The 16,811-nt window shown below is 38.9% G+C and overlaps 1 protein-coding gene across 7 annotated transcripts in view; it reads left to right on the top strand.

Moving 5' to 3' along the window:
- The window catches only part of LOC143215827 (uncharacterized), a 362,235-nt gene that overhangs the window by 189,972 nt on the left and 155,452 nt on the right, over nucleotides 1-16,811 (top strand). Inside the window, exon 1 of one of the 7 annotated variants that reach the window (XM_076438374.1) lies at nucleotides 265-12,009. The exons of the other annotated variants lie outside the window; for them this stretch is intronic. The gene's annotated coding sequence lies outside the window, so the exon portion shown is untranslated. Of the gene's footprint in view, nucleotides 1-264; nucleotides 12,010-16,811 lie in introns of those variants that run through there. 7 annotated transcript variants of the gene reach the window in all.

Here is a 16,811-nt window from a genome sequence, read left to right as displayed (position 1 = left end):
GCAGATTTTGGGCTGGGTGAGGGCTCATTCTAAAGAGGATGGTTCATCACACACGGGTCTGGTCATAATATAAGTCAAAAAGTCTTTTGGGGACAGAAAAATGCATTGAAATCTGCTGGTTTTTTTCCTAGATTTTTACTCTACTTTGGACACTCATATTATTAGATATAAACATAATCTCGTTAAAATCATGACCAGACCCGTGTGTGATGAACCTTCCTCTTTCGAATGAGCCCTCACCCAGCCCACAATTAGCTCAAATAAGGACAAACAACCGATCCGCGCAGACCCATGTTTCGGACCCAAAATCTAGTAAGATTCTAGTAATTTTCTAGTTCCAAATCGAGGGTAGACTAGCCCCTTAAAATTGCCTGGGACATTTAATTTTCACAATTGCTAGGAACATTTTATTTTTAAAATTGCCGGGGACATTTAATTTTCACAATTGCCAGGAACATTTTATTTTTGAAATTGCCAGGGACATTTAATCTTTACATTTGCTACGGAGATGTTCGTGCACGCGTCCGGAACTCGACGAATCAAATAAAATAAAGGTGGAACAAATAAAAATGAACATCGTTGCATGTCCAAATAATAAACTCAGGAATAATAGAGTTAACCGCAACAGTTGTTCAAGGATGAATGAAATAATGCATTTCGAAAGAACGAACTAAAAATGGCACATCCGGTGTTTGTCGACCGTTCCATTAAATTATTCGCCGTTCAAGATGACTAACTATCGCAGCAAGTCACCGTATCCCATTTACATTTGATTTATAGGAACGGGGCCGGATATTTGTTGGGAAAACGAGGGAAAAAATGAAGAGGAAACGGGTAACGTTTCGGAGACGGATACTCCGGTTTATAACTGACAGCTGCGAAGTGTTCGCGCGTTGTTTGCACATGTAACTGACGTTCCCGAGCCTTTGTCTCTCTGTCTCTCTGTGTCCACGTGCACACGTGTAATACACGTCTGTCCAAAAAACTATGTACATATTTTTGATTTTCTCCGAAACAGCACGTGCATTGTTTCGCATCGTGCGGCAGTAATTTATTCTTGTGTAAAAACATGGAGAATTTTTTGTCGTAAATAAATACACCACAGATTTGTAGATTGAAGCTTCCTCTTTACAACGAGACATAAAAAATTCATCTCCGATTTTTTTTGGTCGATTTATCTGGGTTTGAATGGAACATGTACTGCCCACTTGAAAATAATATTGACTAAATGTCACGCGAACTTGTAACTCATCTTTGTTCCATAAAACAGCTAAAAAGAATCGTACATCATTTTTTAAGGTCTCGTTGGAAAGAGAACAGTTCAATCTTCAAATTTACGGTAGATTTATTACAGTAAAAAATTTTGTAATGTTTTTACGGATGTTTGAAGTTTTACCACTTTCGAGCAGAAACGTGTCTTCACTTTCCCACCCGCCGTATCATGCAAACAAATCCTGGAAAAAAATGAATGATACACATCGAAAGTAGAGGCTTGAAGCTTCAAAATGAGTCCCGGTATGTCGTCGTACAATCTCTTTTTACGAAATTATAACAGTTCAAAGGTCGCCAATTTTGAAGAAATCTGTAATTTAGTGTCCAAATTCTTTCTGGTGCTTTAGATGGTTTTGTTAGCACATGAACGAGGAAGTGGTTGGATATAACAGTTAGTGTAAATAACAGCGATCGCGAGGAACAGCCGAGGTCCTTTTAACAGCGTTCGACAGCAGATTTTATTCGGACGTGCCCGCTTGGAGTATTTCATTGTGCGTTTTATGCTCGCCTCTCGTTCCCATCGTCGAGTCGTTATTTCTCCTCTTCCCGTTGTAAAAAAGGATTCGATATTTCCGCGGAATGATACAATCCCGGAGGACTGGGGGGAGGAAGGGTAGCCGAGAAGAAGAGAATAAGATTTCAACTTCTAAAATACACTGTTGCGTGGGAACCGGGGGAATAATGGGTTGTACTCGCCGACGCGGCCGGGCCCCCGCGATAATAAATAATTTCCCGTGCGCACTGGCACCACCGAGGTTTTATTACGGGCCGCCGCGCGCCAGTCTGAAAAATTCTTTACCGGTCTGTGTAAACATATTCTCCCGACGCGGAATAATTATCGCGGCGATATCTTTATTCCGCTCTTACTGCGTCATGCTATCCTTTGACTATAATTATTGCTTCTTTACAAGTTCAAAAAAATTGGCAAAATAAAAGTTGTGCATGTTGCAAGACGCAAGAGCTGTGTAGACATTATTTCGTTCATTCATCAGGAAAGTGACATGAGTCAGAGGAAGGAAATTTTACAGGAGAGACATTTGGAAATGACCTAAAAGTGTATTTTTTTTTATTAGCTCGCGTTCTTGTCTGTCTGTCTGTTTGTTTGTCTGTTTGTTTTATTGTGTATCATCAACTAAGAAATGTAAAAAGATTTGTTGCTACTCAGATACTGGGTTAATTGTCATATCCATTAGTTGGAAATAGACAGCGGATCTTTATAAACATTTTCTACTCGATTTGCAACGAACTGGAGTGTAATGGAATTTTATTTTCGTTCTGAATATATATAATAGCTTGTAAATAATATAACAGTACTTTTAAATTCTTCTAATCTTTTTACTGTTTTAAATTACACCTGCTCATGTTTGTCGTAGGTGCATAAAATCCGCTGTCTAGTTATAAAGTACACCACAATTTATTTTATATTTTATTTCGAGTTGATGAGAATATATTTTGAGTACAAGTCGCAAATAATACATATAAACGAGCTCTCGAAATGGTCTGATTTTTCTGTGCATTTTGTGATCATTCATTTATGAAGAAAAGCAAATTAAATTTAATTTAATACTACGTACACAATTTATAATTTAATTGAAATATAAATTTTGGATTTCGTGCAGCAATTTTGAGTTTCGTTTCGAGACAGAGAATGCGGAAAAGAAACAACAAACATATTCTCGATGCTGAATCAATATAATTATGGAAAAGAATGCAATTCCGAATAAAGACACACACAGTAACGTATCAACGAAATGCAATTCTATTTAACAGATGGACACGATCTTCACCGAAACAAATTAACAAAATAATTTCACAGTTACGCAATGTGTGGACGCGTTCCTCGGAATCCTAATTAGTTGATTAGATTTTTCCGGGTAAAATCGATGAATCTCGCGGTCGCGTGCATGTGCAACGTGTTCGGCGTGTATAATTAGATTCTGCGAGACAGCAGGATCGCACGAACGATCTCTCTAGCAGTGCGCCAGTGCAAATTTGATATTGTTCGTGGTAAAAAAGAAAACCGCGTTTCATTTTCCATCGGCGCAACGTTATTTCGACTGCTTAGGTAAAAATCGACGTGGCTTACATAATTAATTTACGTAACCGAAGCAAAGTTCGTGCTTCGACCGAGCGATGATCGCGCAAGAATTTCGCTATCTTCTGCACGGTTATTAGCCCGCCTTTATCTGCCCCGAAATATACAACCTCGATCGCGTTTGGATACTATGTAGATCCACGAAAGAGCGAGAGAGAGAGAGAGAACTATAGCGTTCGTCCGCCAAATAATAATCAAAAGCAAAACCTAGTGCAGGTATACTATGTTCCTGGCGGCGATATGATCGTCTATTTTCGCCGCGACTCGTATGACTCTATTTTATATCCGTTCGCCTCGTTTTTATTTCGAATTTTACTCAGCCTTGAGCATTTCCTGTTAGGCCAGCGAGTGCTACTTTCACAATCGTTGCTCCCGCGAACGTGACTTTGCTCGAGTGAAAAAAAATATCTACGCGTGATTTTAGGCTTTTGGTTTCCAACGAAAATTTGGCGAGATTCTGAATTTTGGACGCCGATTTTCAAATTTACACCAGCAGATTTTTCTTGAAACTGCGTTAGGGTAGACATTTATTCCTTTTCTGAATAATTTCAGTGAATTGAACATAATGCAACAGTATCTTTTAATTCTTCAAGCACTGGTGTCAGCAACCAACATTTTGTACGATATTCGATGATGTTGCACTTTATCGCTTCTCAGCGCATATTTTATAGAAATGTAGATCATCCAAGAGCATGAAAATGTACAGAAGAGAATGTTAAAGAAGATTGAAAAAGAAATTCAAGGTTATCAACATCGGGATTTAATGTTTTTACCAAAGTCCTCGGACTGTGACGTGTCTCGCACTCTAGCTTCCCCTTCTACGTGCGTGCGTCACAATGTCACATGACTAATCCGGTACTGGCAGGGAGAGGGGGTACTTTTTCCCCTCAATCCCCCCCCCCAAGTAAATTCCCTGGCGCGAGTCTAGTTTTTACTGTTCTGCATTATGTGTATCAATTTTCTTGTATTAATTTACCCTCACCCAATAAAGTAGAATGTGTGCATTCATCAACAAGAACCTAGAAAATATTTAACCCTTTGCACTCGAATGGTGACTATGAGGCGCCAGTAAAAATTGCCGCACCATTATTCAGAACAGTTCTAATATTATTCTGTATTCTATAAATTGTGAAAAGATCAACTGTTACATGAGAGAACAAGTTCAATTTGACGTGCACAATGTAAAAAAGATTACATAGAATAAAAATGATCTGAGCTGAAAGAACTGTCTTGATTTTGGAATTAAAATTGCTTCGAGTGGAAAGGGTTAACCCATTGCACACGAATGGTGACTGTGAGAAGCCAGTAAAAATTTCCACACCATTATTCAAAACAGTTTCAATATTATTGAATTCGTCTGTTTTTTATAAATTGTGAAAAGCCCAACTGTTACATGAGAAAACTGGTTTTTCATGTGCAGAATGTAAAAAGGATTACATAGAATAAAAACGATCTGGGTCGAAAGAACAGTCTTGATTTTGCAATTAAAATTGCTTCGAGTGCAAAGGGTTAAAACATAAATTTACACAAGGTTTAATAAATTTTGCAACGAAGAGTCTGCACGACAATGAGGTCGCCGAATTTAGCTTAACCTGTGCAAATAGGAGTATGTACCCGGGTGAATTGTTCGGGGGTTTTTGCAACGCGCAGTATGTATTAATCTCTTGTTATCTCGTAGCGGGACGTGCAGCTCCTTGCAATCTTTGTCGCGCGTTTGAACCGGCTCGAGTCTTTTTATATCCATTACTATTATTCAGCCGGTGTATACAGGTGTCGCAGTCTTCCTTATCCGCTCGGGCGAGCACCAACACGCGCGTAATTACACGCGACAATGACAAAACGAAGCAATGGAGAACTGAGAGCGCGAACCAGTCGGTAGTGTACCCCTTTCCCACCTTGTTTCACCCCCTCCCATCCGCCGGTTTCGTGTGTCTTTTATCCTCGCAGGGCCCTGAAACAAACAGACAGGCGATACGGGGAGCCGCAACAAGTATTGAGCCCTGTAACGATTTACGAATGGTCGGGCAATGTGCATTTCTGGACTCGCGAGAATTAACGCTGTACCCTTATATCTCGGACATCTTTATTTAGTTTGTAAGTGCTCCGTTTAAATATTTTATGTGTAGCGGGAATATGTTTGGAACATATTTTTGTGGAAGCACTTTGTTGATTACATTTGATCGCCATTTTTCTCTTCTAGATACCTAGAGTGGAGATAAAATGTATATTTACGAGTTTGTAGATAAATTTTCGAGGTTTTATGGTAGATCTCCAAACATTTTTAGAATAAACGTCTTATTGACGTGTGTGACCATTTTTCTCTTACAAATACTCACAGTAAAAATAAAATATTTCGGAACGTGCTGCTGTCGGTACCATTTTCTGAAGAATAAAATATTATTGACGAGTTTATAGACAAATTTTAAAGGCTTTCCTAACAAAATCTACCAGGATTTACATTTCCATTGTTAACGATATTAACCCTCAGCATTCGATTGGTGATTCTGAGGCGCCACTAAAAATTGCTGTACCATTATTCAAAATATTGTTTACCTTATTAAATATGTTGGTACCTAATCAATTGCCAAACATTTAAGTATTGTACGAGGTATTATATCAATTTCATATCCATAAAATGAAAATATTCTAGGTCGGAAGAAATGTTTAATTTTCCAGTTCAAATGGCTTCGAGTGCAAAAGGTTAAAGAGTCCACAAGAAGGTAAACTTTCGCGAAACTGCATCACTCTGTGTTCATGTTTTATTTTAAAGCAGCACAAACTCTTGCGGACATCCATGTTTCAATTCCATAATATCACCGGAGCATGAATTCCAAACAACACACTTAGCATTCAAGCATTCCCAGCAGCGTCCGAGAACAATACAAATTACCGATTGAATTACCTACCAGCGGAGAGCGCGCGATTCGATTTGTTTTCTTTGTAACTCTTTTTTCCCGTTGATAGATTGATGAAAAATCGCGGCACGCAGGCACGCTGAATAATGCATCGGGATTTCGGGAAGAGGGGGGGCAGCGGGGCTCGGTTAACTCGCAAAGAAACAGCTCCTCGGTAGCTCCTTATTATCCGCGGGGAAATAATTAATTAGCGATGCGCTCTCGTGACGGGTGTTGTACAGCTGGTGCAATCATTCCTCCTCTGACTCAGCTGCTGTTCTGAGACTCGAAGAAAAACGTCGTATTAGAGACAGTGAGGCGAACAACAGGACAAACAAAAAATTGTTATGGTTATTGTCTGGCGTGGTCGGTTCGATAGAAATTCTTCTTTAATTTCTCGCCGTGGTTTTAGTTGGTTTTCCAATCGTTCCTCCAAGAAACGGTGTATCGTCCGCGCAGTATCTGGAAAATTATCCAGCGGAAAACTCGTTAGCGCTCGTCCCGCTAAACTATTCCTTCGGGGAGAAAGTATTTTCTGCTTTTATTGTCGGAAAAAATAACTCGACGGCCGAGGCGAGTTTTATTAAATTCTGACGGCTGCGTCGAAATTATTTTAATTTATTAACCCGCGGAAATTGGCGCCCGGCCATTTACGAGACATTTTAACCCTTGATGAGCCTTGATCACATTTTCCGTGACCTCGTGGTCTCGTATTTTTGTTCAATTGCGAATAAAATCGCACAGCAATTTTTGTGGTCTCGTTGTAAAGAGGATGTTCAATCTTCAAATCTGTGACATTCTCGAGCAGAAACATGTCTTCAATTTTTCACCCACCGTTCCGTACAAAAAGATCTTACACAAAAGGAATGATACATGTCGAAAGTAGAGACTTCTGGCTTAAAAATGAGTCCAGGTTTATCTCCGTGCGATGCCTTTTTACGAAATTATACCAGGTCCACGATTTTACGAACGTTTGAAGTTGATACCGTGTTTGAGCAGAAACATGTCTTCACTTTTTCACCTGCCGTACCGTGCAAAAAAATCTTATAGAAAAGAGGATGCATACATGTCGAGAGTAGAGGTTTGAAACTTCAAAATGAGTCCAGGTTTATCTCCGTACGATGACTTTTTACGAAGTTATAACAGTTAAAATATCACGATTTTACTTGGAAAAAAAATTTAAAATTTTGGTCCAGCACCTTCTCTGATGATTATGTTTATAATTATTTTAGAAGTGAAAACTTCTTTAGGCGAACCGCGTACACAATTGCTGGGCAGTGAACAAGTCTGATCCGTCACGCTCCGAGGTGAAACGCTATTCGGGCAAACTCGCACCGGTGGACAATCGCCATAGAAGTTTTGTCCGTTTTCTTTTTTACGTCCACAAAAAATTTCAACACAGTAGAAGAAGCTCGGCAATTTTCGATGAGTTAATAAAATGGCGGCGACGTAGCCCGTCACGAAGGCGGAGGTAAAAGTAAAATTCGAACACTGGCGTTAATATTTCGAGCGTGTTTAGAGGCAGAACATCTCGCTTGGAAATTCAGAGCGTTGGATTCGGAATAATCTCGTTTCGCCGGCGATATGACGCATATACACTTATAATTAATTAGCGGTTGGTGTGCGACGCTGCGCCGCGATAAAATATCGTGCGTACGCCCGCGGTGGATCATCGTGAACGGGTAAAAGGAAGAAAATAAACGAGAAGAGAGGAGGGGAAGAAGAGAAACGTCGAAAAGAATGCGAACCAGCGAAACGGAAGCAGCACCGCACCGGCCAGGGCCCTTTGCTGTTCCTTTATCGTCGCGATCCTCCAGTTCTTTCTTATTCCCCCCCCCCCTTGCCGCGCGAATCACACCAATATTTCGCCGACTGAAGTGCACGGGCATAATATGCATAAAACATGATACGGTCATGCATACATCACACCGGGATTCCTCGAACGTTGCCAACGAGAGAGCCTCGTCAACTTTTCGACTGCACTGTACCCGGTACGTTAAGCCTCGTTCACACTGACGCTCCACAAATGCCACACTCGAACGCTGTAATCACGGTGTGTTGACCCTGTTCGATTAATTTTTCTCGTAAAAGTTTGTCGATCGCTTTCTGCCGAGGAAGTTAATTATATGCATTCGCAGGAAAATAATTTATTATTTTCACAAACGATGTTCCGTAAGAATTTAGACACAATGTATTAATGTAAGCCAAATGTAATAAATGTAATATTATACTTGCTATATAAACCACGTGGTTTAAAGCAATAACAAATAAATAAACATATGCATTCGCAGTAGAAACGAGTAAGTGCAATTTAAAAAATAATTTATGAACAACGATATTGAATTTGTTAAAATTATTGCTGTCTCTTGCGAGATCCACATTTATTAAAGACGTTTAACAATTTATTAAGACATTTAAGAAATTAATGTCGCAGTGTTGTAATTATCATTCTAATTATCAGTCAACTGTTTTAAATTACGCGTTTACTGTACACGAGAGTAAATTATTCTTCACGTTGCTGTTACATTCAACCCGAATGTTCTTCGCATCGCAGGAGAATGAAAATATTATTTTATCTTTTATTGGACACGTTATCCCGCGCTTATGAATATTTTTAATAAATTTATAACGTCGAGTCGGACGCGCGCGGCGAAAACTTTAAATTGAGTTTCATAAATTTGAATATTTTTCAGCTCGCAACAATTAAAGGGAAATATTATTTCGCATACATGAATATCGAATTTTTTACTTTTAAACGCGTTATAACAATATTATAAATTTATAACGTCGTATCGGACGATGCGCGTGAAACATTAACCCCGTCGGCCGTACAATGTTCGAGGAATGTTCGTAATAAATCGAGTTTAACAAATACGGATATATCTTGTATTAAAATCGTTCAGGGGAAAAATTAATTTCAATCTTCCTGGCGCGTCTTTACCGAATGAATGAATGAATGAATTGTTTATTGTGCAAGGCTATTACGCATTTCAATCCTTGAAAAAGTATACAAATGGATATTAAATTGCATTTCCATGCTCGGATGATCAATATTCCCTGCATAAATCTGTATAATATTTTGGCGCTCTCATTCCGCCTTCACTGTTTCATATTTCATGTATCCATTTCCGTTTGAAATGAATAAAATCCTTGCTCGGATAACAAGGCGAGGGATTAACAGCAATTAATTCTGCATAGAGCATAATTAAATTTCCTTGTGCCAGATTATAAATGATAATCAAAGTAACAACGTCCGACACGATATTATTAGACCATTCGTGTTAACACAAACCAAAAATTGACGAAATTTTCAGGATATGTTTAATTGACGCAGATCTACAAAACGTATTTTAAACATTTTTAATACAGGCCCCCATAAAAATGTTGTACAATGCAACTTTTAGTATTTTCTCTACAATTCCGATCAATTGCAATTTTCGAAAAAATTTCTTTTCACATCCTGTAGTAAACTAATTGCTCCAGCTTCCCAAAAAAGTTTGAATCGTATAGTCCAACATTTAAAAAAGTAATCGCTTTTATTAGAGCGTCCGAATATTAATGGGAGTCACTGTAAATTTCCAGCACTGACTTTCATTCACAATTATGGAAATTTTCCGAGCACATATTGCATAATAAATTGTTATTTTCATAAGGTAAAACATTTGAATCGCTTTCAGTGCTCGGTAGGTTCAGCGTTAATAATAATTTCCTCTCAGTAGACAGGGCAATTAAAACTGTCTTCCCACAGTTCTATTAATTCTGAACAAAAACCCGCCGATACCATCGGACCATTTTATCGATACAGAAAAACCGATGAGGGATCGCGGCCAGCTGTTTAGCCGGCGATAAATTAATAAACGAATTACACCGATCATTCGCGCGTCGCATTACGAACGTCGATATGTATAACTCTTGGAGGAAATTGCCGAATAGTCTCGTTCATCAATCTGGTCGTTAAACGCTAATGAAAATCAATCTCGGTGGCTCCTCGGGAGAGTGCTAGCCGGAGTCGCGCGTGCGCAATTATACCGTTCACACATGTGCTCGGTGTCTTCAAAGCGGAAAAGATTAACAAGCAAGAACGAGCGTGGGAGCGTCGGAGGAAGAGAAACGAACGAGTCTATTGAATTCTGCCAGTGGATAGCAAAGTGGACGGGGAGAGAGAGAGAGAGATCCGCGTAAAAATCCGCAAACACATTGATAAAGTCTCGAGTGGGTGGGGGTAGCAAATGGAGCCACCGCGGATCGAAGAATTTCATTATCTCCCGGGGGTTATCTCGGGTTGGGGAATAGCCTATCGTCGTTCATTCAAAGACCCATTTAATTACCAGAATTCCATTGAGCTTATGCGCCGTGTCACCTCGCCAACCGATTTACCGTCGTTATTATGGCCCGCTTATGCGTGTGCACGCGTTCCACACCCACCCTCGCACCCACGGGCCCGTGTTTGGTTTCTGTTCATTTCCTTCGCGCGTGTCGCACAGCGGTCGACGAGCATGAGAAATGGAACGAGAATAAAAACAAATCATTTTACAGATACAACATTGTCATGTAATTTGATTTATTAACAGACTGCGCGGATCTTTGTGCAAAATCAAAATATTCTGCACTGATTGCAGGACGCAGGAATAAAATGCAAATTGTTTTCATCCCTTAATGACTTCACGATAGATTCTATTACTAGACTGCGGATATTTATGCAAAATAAAAAATGTTTGCACTGATTGCAAGACACAGGAGTCAAATAGAAAATTTTCTTTTCTTTTAATTGTCTCATTAGGCTGAAATTAATGCACGATGTCCTTAAATCTTCGTAATTCGTCTACTGCTTTAAACTGCACGTGCCGATTTTTGTCATAAATGCATAAAATACGCAGTCTATCTATTACTGTTTGTTTTAGATTTCAATGCATAAACAATGCATCTGCGGTCTCTATTTATTAATCTCTGATACGTACAACTGTAAACTTTTTTCGGTTTAGTTTCGGCAATCAAAATCGGCTAAACTCAGCTTTGGGGACAACGACCTTTCAACCTTTTTTTTATACAATCCTATTAGGTACATTATTTGCGGACAAATGAAATTTTCAGGTCGGTACTGGTTCTCGTCCCATTTCTCAGAAAAATCGACCTTTGCGCGACCATAACGCGTATAAACACGCGGAGGACCGACATATACAGCGATCCGTGTTTCAAAGCGGGGAAAAGAAGGGCGGATGGGCGAAAAGGGCACTGGGTGGGGGTTGGAGAAATGCCGTGGGATCGGAATTTCTCGAGAACATTATTATCATTCGAAATTACACGAGTGATTCGATTCGCTTGTAACGTAGTCGCATAATTTCCTCCGGTGTATACTGCCGCGCTCGTGAGTGCGGATATGTGAGTGTGTCATGTGTCTATGTACATATATATATATATATATATGTATACATATGTTCCATGTGTGTTGTGCGCGCTCATCCTTGACTCATGGACTCACTTCATACACTTCGTACACTCTGCCAAACGCATAAACAAGCTTGTAGAAAGATGATATTATTAAATGAAACGGACGCAACGGCCTCGGGCTGGCTTCTTATCGGTGCTCGCCAGTGATAACGGAGATTCTGATCGAGTTGGTGATCACAGAGCATCGTCGCTGTACGATTGGTAGCGATCGAACGGCTTCCAGTAAGATAGTTTACTGCTTCAACTGTTTCACTGGATTCGACCGCTTGTTTTGGTGCGACCTGTATACGAGTTTACACTGTGAGTAGAATATTGCTTGTTTCTTTTCGTCTTTTGCAAATTTATATTATGGATATTGGTGATATTATTTCGTATTTTAAATGGTTACGTTTCGAACTCTTTACGCTGGTTTGAAGCGCCCTGTATAGCAGTAGACAGTCTATATGTTTGTCAAACATTCTATCGTGCATTATGATCGTTTGTTTTGTGATCATGTTTCCCCTTTCTAACGATTTTATGTCGATTTGGACTCACCCCAAAATTTTAGAGCGCCCTGTATACCTACTACTTTAGAGTGAACACAATGTGATAAATATATTTTCCTTGTCTTTATTATTACTATTATTAAAAATCGTGACTAGTGAGATCGTTTGATATTGTTACGTTTTGGATTCGTCCCGGTGTTTTGGAGCGCCCGGTACAGCAGTCTGGAATCTACATAGTGTATCGAGAGCGTTCCCTTATCTTTTCGATCATTTTAATCCTCGCCGAACTGACTGATTCGATCCAGATTGGCGCTAAGTGGTTCAATACCTCTTCCCGATCCTATCATTTGTTTTGGATCAGCCTGTACTGTTCCAACCGTCGCGTCGCGTCGCGTCGTTCACAGCGTCGATTTGTTTCTTTTCTGATGAGGCTTCCTGATAATGTGTATCTCACCGTGAAGCTAGTAACAGTTTATCCGCGATAATTGAATAGAAACGAAAGAGGAACGCTTTGGAAAACAAATACCCGCGTCAGACACGTTTGTATCTCTCCTCGGAATCTATCAGTTATTTTGTAACACGCTGTAGACTCATTTCGAACGCTTGTAGTAGACGGTGTCTTACTTCAATTACAGTATTGCTTCACGGTATACTCGAGAGAAATAGTTGGTTTTAATTCAGTTCTCCATTTAATTAAATACTTTGAATGCGTCGGAAAAATTACCATTCCTTTGTGCAGTGCCTTTTGAATAGTCTTGTACTCGTTCAAGTTCACATTGCATACAGAAATGGCTGCTTGTAATGGAACTCGGTGTAAAATAATTAAGAAAAAGAATTGTACGATTGTGCAGGGTCGAAATAGCTTGCTTAGATTGAACTCGATGTGAAATAATTAAATATTACGGTATCGAGTATGTGTGAAAACAGAGTTAACTTGTGCGGTGTCTTTTGAAACAGCCTGTAGCTTCAGACAATGCACAACTCTTTCAAATTGAATTTCACATTAATCGATGAAACACTTTTACTGTACACACAGATAGAATTTTATGAAATTGTGTCTTTTGAAACAGCATGTAGCTTCAGACAAGTATACAACAGCACTCAAAAATAATGCTTGCGAATTGAACGTCGTATTAATTAACGAGATACTTCAGCTAGAGGTATTGAAAGAATTTTATGAAATTGTGTGTTGACAGTTTGAAACAGCCTGTATCTTCGCATGATCGAGCAAAACGATCACGAACGGTTCCCCGAAAAATTCAATATCATACAAAATATTTCCAACACCTCGAACGTTACACGTTGTACCGGTGTTTTTTGCTCGGCCTGTACCACCAGTTAAATCGTACACGATACAAATAGACTTTCTCTTCCCAAAGCAGCTCGCTAATAAGCTCCGAACAGGAAATTCATAATTCAACAATCCTATGAAATTTATTCCATCGCAAGTGGATGAATCGTCGCCTATTTTGTCGGTGGCTGTACGTCCATTTAAATCCCTCTCGGAAATTATCGTACAGAAAATGTCGTTTCCTTTCCATTCTCTGTTCTCTCTTTCTCGTTTCTACCTCTTCTACCATCTTCTTTCCTTTTCTTCCCTCTCTCTCTCTCTCTCTCTCTCTCTTTATTATTTTTTTTTAATGAGGTTATTAACGACCCCTAAATAGGGAATTCATAATTCGTCGGGAGAGTGTACACGGGTCGGTTGTGTGCAGCTTTTCAAGTGGGATACACATCACGATACTGAAAGTTATTTATAATGCACCGTTGGTCGTGGCCGAGGCTCAGACGCGAATTGTATATGATGGAATCGTGTGTATGATAGCTACCACTCGGGTACAGTGCCTGGCAAAAGTCCTGTTCGATTAGGCTCGTCCCGTGATTCTCGTCTTTCCCTCTTCTTGGCCTCGTTACACACTGTTATTATTTTGACGTTGCTAATCCCGACTCCCCCGCCCCTGTTTCTCTACTTCTTCTTCATCTTCTTTTTTATTCTTTTGCTCTTGAGTCTCATCCCTCTCTCTCTCTCTCTACCCTCGTGTTCGTTCTGCTCTCTTTTCCACTCCGGAAGAAGTAGATGAAGAAGCTGAAGAAGCCAAGTAAAAAGTTTTTTCTTTAATCATTTTACTGAAAATAATGCATTGGTGTTTTATTAACTTATCTGAATTTCTTCATCATTTGAAATTGTACAATTTCTGTCGATACAAAAGGTTTTCTCTACCCTCGTTCGTTCTGCTCTTTTTTCCACTCCGGAAGAAGTAGATGAAGAAGCTGAAGAAGCCAAGTAAAAAGTTCTTTCTTTAATAATAATTTTACTGGAAATAATGCATTGTTGTTTTATTAACTCTTCTGAATTTCTTCATCATTTGAAATTGTACAATTTTTATCAATACAATTTTTGTCAGTACAATTTTTGTATCACAATCATTCTTTACTAATACATCGATGTTCTCAAATTTTATAAATCTGTCCACTGTTTTAAATCGCTATTATCTATTTTTGTCATAAAATCCGCAGTCTATTGATTGGATACCAACATATTTAATAATGTAAACAATATTCATGCACGCCCATTTCTTTATTTCGTTCAACCAAATTCGCTTCATACATTTTGCCTCTCACTCATTATGTTTCTTTCTCATTCTCACGCACAGAACTACCCCTTCCAAGTTTCTCCGATATTTTCGAGACACCCTGTACAATTTTTGTCGTAAATGCATGAAATCTGCAGTCCAGTTATTATTGACGTTGCCGAGTCTCCCTTCTTCTTCTCACCATCTTCTTCTCGCTCTCTCTCTCTCTGTCTCTCCGTTTCTCCGCCGTTAATCTCCTCGTATTCATCGTTTTATTACTGAGCAGCCACCGGCGTTATTTCATGTCCACTGATTGTACTAACGAGACGTAATCTCAGCGGCCGGTGTTATTTCGAATTTTTATTCGATCCTCCCGCGCTGCGCAGAACGATCGTTAAAGGACCTGTATAAATGGAGATCCCGTTGCTCCGCGCAACGAAAAAAGTTTTTTGATCGATGTGTACGCGGCACGGAACACGCAGCATGCGGAGAGAGAGAACCGGCGGCGTAATGTTTTCGAAATCCAATGGCATCCTCTAGCCGGGCCAACAAAGAAACCACATTTTTGCTCGTTTGTTAATCTTTTGACGTAACCTCGCGCAGGGGACTTTCGTCTCATTTTTACCACGTTTTTCTTGTCTCTCTACCGGCGCACACTCGCTTTACAAGCTTTACTCGAATGTTTAAATCGTCTTAGTCGCCTGGTTGGTTTTAAATAATCGAGCTGCCTTTGTTTATTCGCGAGCAGAATGATTTGCTCCAATTCTCGTTTTGCAATCGCATCGTTGACGATGCTTTGGACCATTCTCTCGTAGCTGTATCTATTATATTATTATTTTATATAATTAGTTTATATATTATATAATTTTAGTACAATTTTTTTATAATTATTTTCTATGTTAGACAGTTCTCTCAGAAGTTTATTAAGTTTTCACGAGTTATTTTATAATCATTTTATATATCATACACGTAATTTTTCAAGAATTATTTTGTATATTCTACATGTAATATTAATATAATTTTTTAATAATTATTTTGTATATATTAGGTTGGGGAAAAATAAATACATTATTGTTACGTTATCTCAAGCGGAGAAATGATGGATTTCTTTTTCCACAACCTAATATATTCTACATGTAATATTAATATAATTTTTCAATAATTATTTTGTATATTCTACATGTAATATATTCATATAATTTTTTAAATAATTATATATCATACATGTAATATTGACATATTTTTTAAATATAATTATATATCATACGTGTAATATCAATATAATTTTTTTATAATTAATAGGAAATCTCGTACTTAGCTCATCGGTTATTTTTTACAATTCTCATTTTGCAATTATACGATCGCTTTATCGATCAACTTCTGCATCGAACGACTCGGATTATCCATATTATGTAATTAACACTTTACCTACCGGAGGCCTATTAATATTATTTTCAATAATAGTGCTGTACCAAAAGAAAGCATAGAAATTTTCTTTAACATTGCAATCTTAAACGAAACTATTAGATGACGTTATTCAGGGTGATTTGTTAGTTCACAATAAAAATTGCTGTTGCTATTGAAGGTTTCATTAAAAAGTGTTTAGCCATGTACCAATAATCACCGGTCGGTAATGTGTTAACATAGTGGTAATTGAAATATAATCTGGCAAACAGCTCGGTGATTTGGCTCGAACAATTTTATAGCTCGAACAAGAAATTGTGGAAAAAAAACGCCGCGCCATTTGATTGAAAGAAAACGCGTTGCAACCGATTATTTTGTATCCCATTTGAAATGAAACGTGGCCAAGCCCGGCTGCATCGACGCGCAAAACGCGTGCAGCGTTCCCAGCCAATTAGTTCGGAGTAGTAATAAAAAATAAACAGTAAAACTGGAGTTCACCGTGAGCCAGCGTGTTCCGCGGTGATTGTAGAACGAAAAAATAATGGGATGCGGGCGGGTTTCCTAAGCTTGATATATTAAATAAATCACAATTCGCCGGGGTGCATCAGCGAAATTGGACGTGCATCAGCATGGCGGAACG

Source organism: Lasioglossum baleicum, chromosome 14 (assembly GCF_051020765.1).
Source record: "Lasioglossum baleicum chromosome 14, iyLasBale1, whole genome shotgun sequence".
Classification (NCBI taxonomy): domain Eukaryota; kingdom Metazoa; phylum Arthropoda; class Insecta; order Hymenoptera; family Halictidae; genus Lasioglossum; species Lasioglossum baleicum.
The sequence above is the reverse complement of the archived record's forward strand: the minus strand, read 5'-3'. Positions and strand labels throughout refer to the sequence as shown.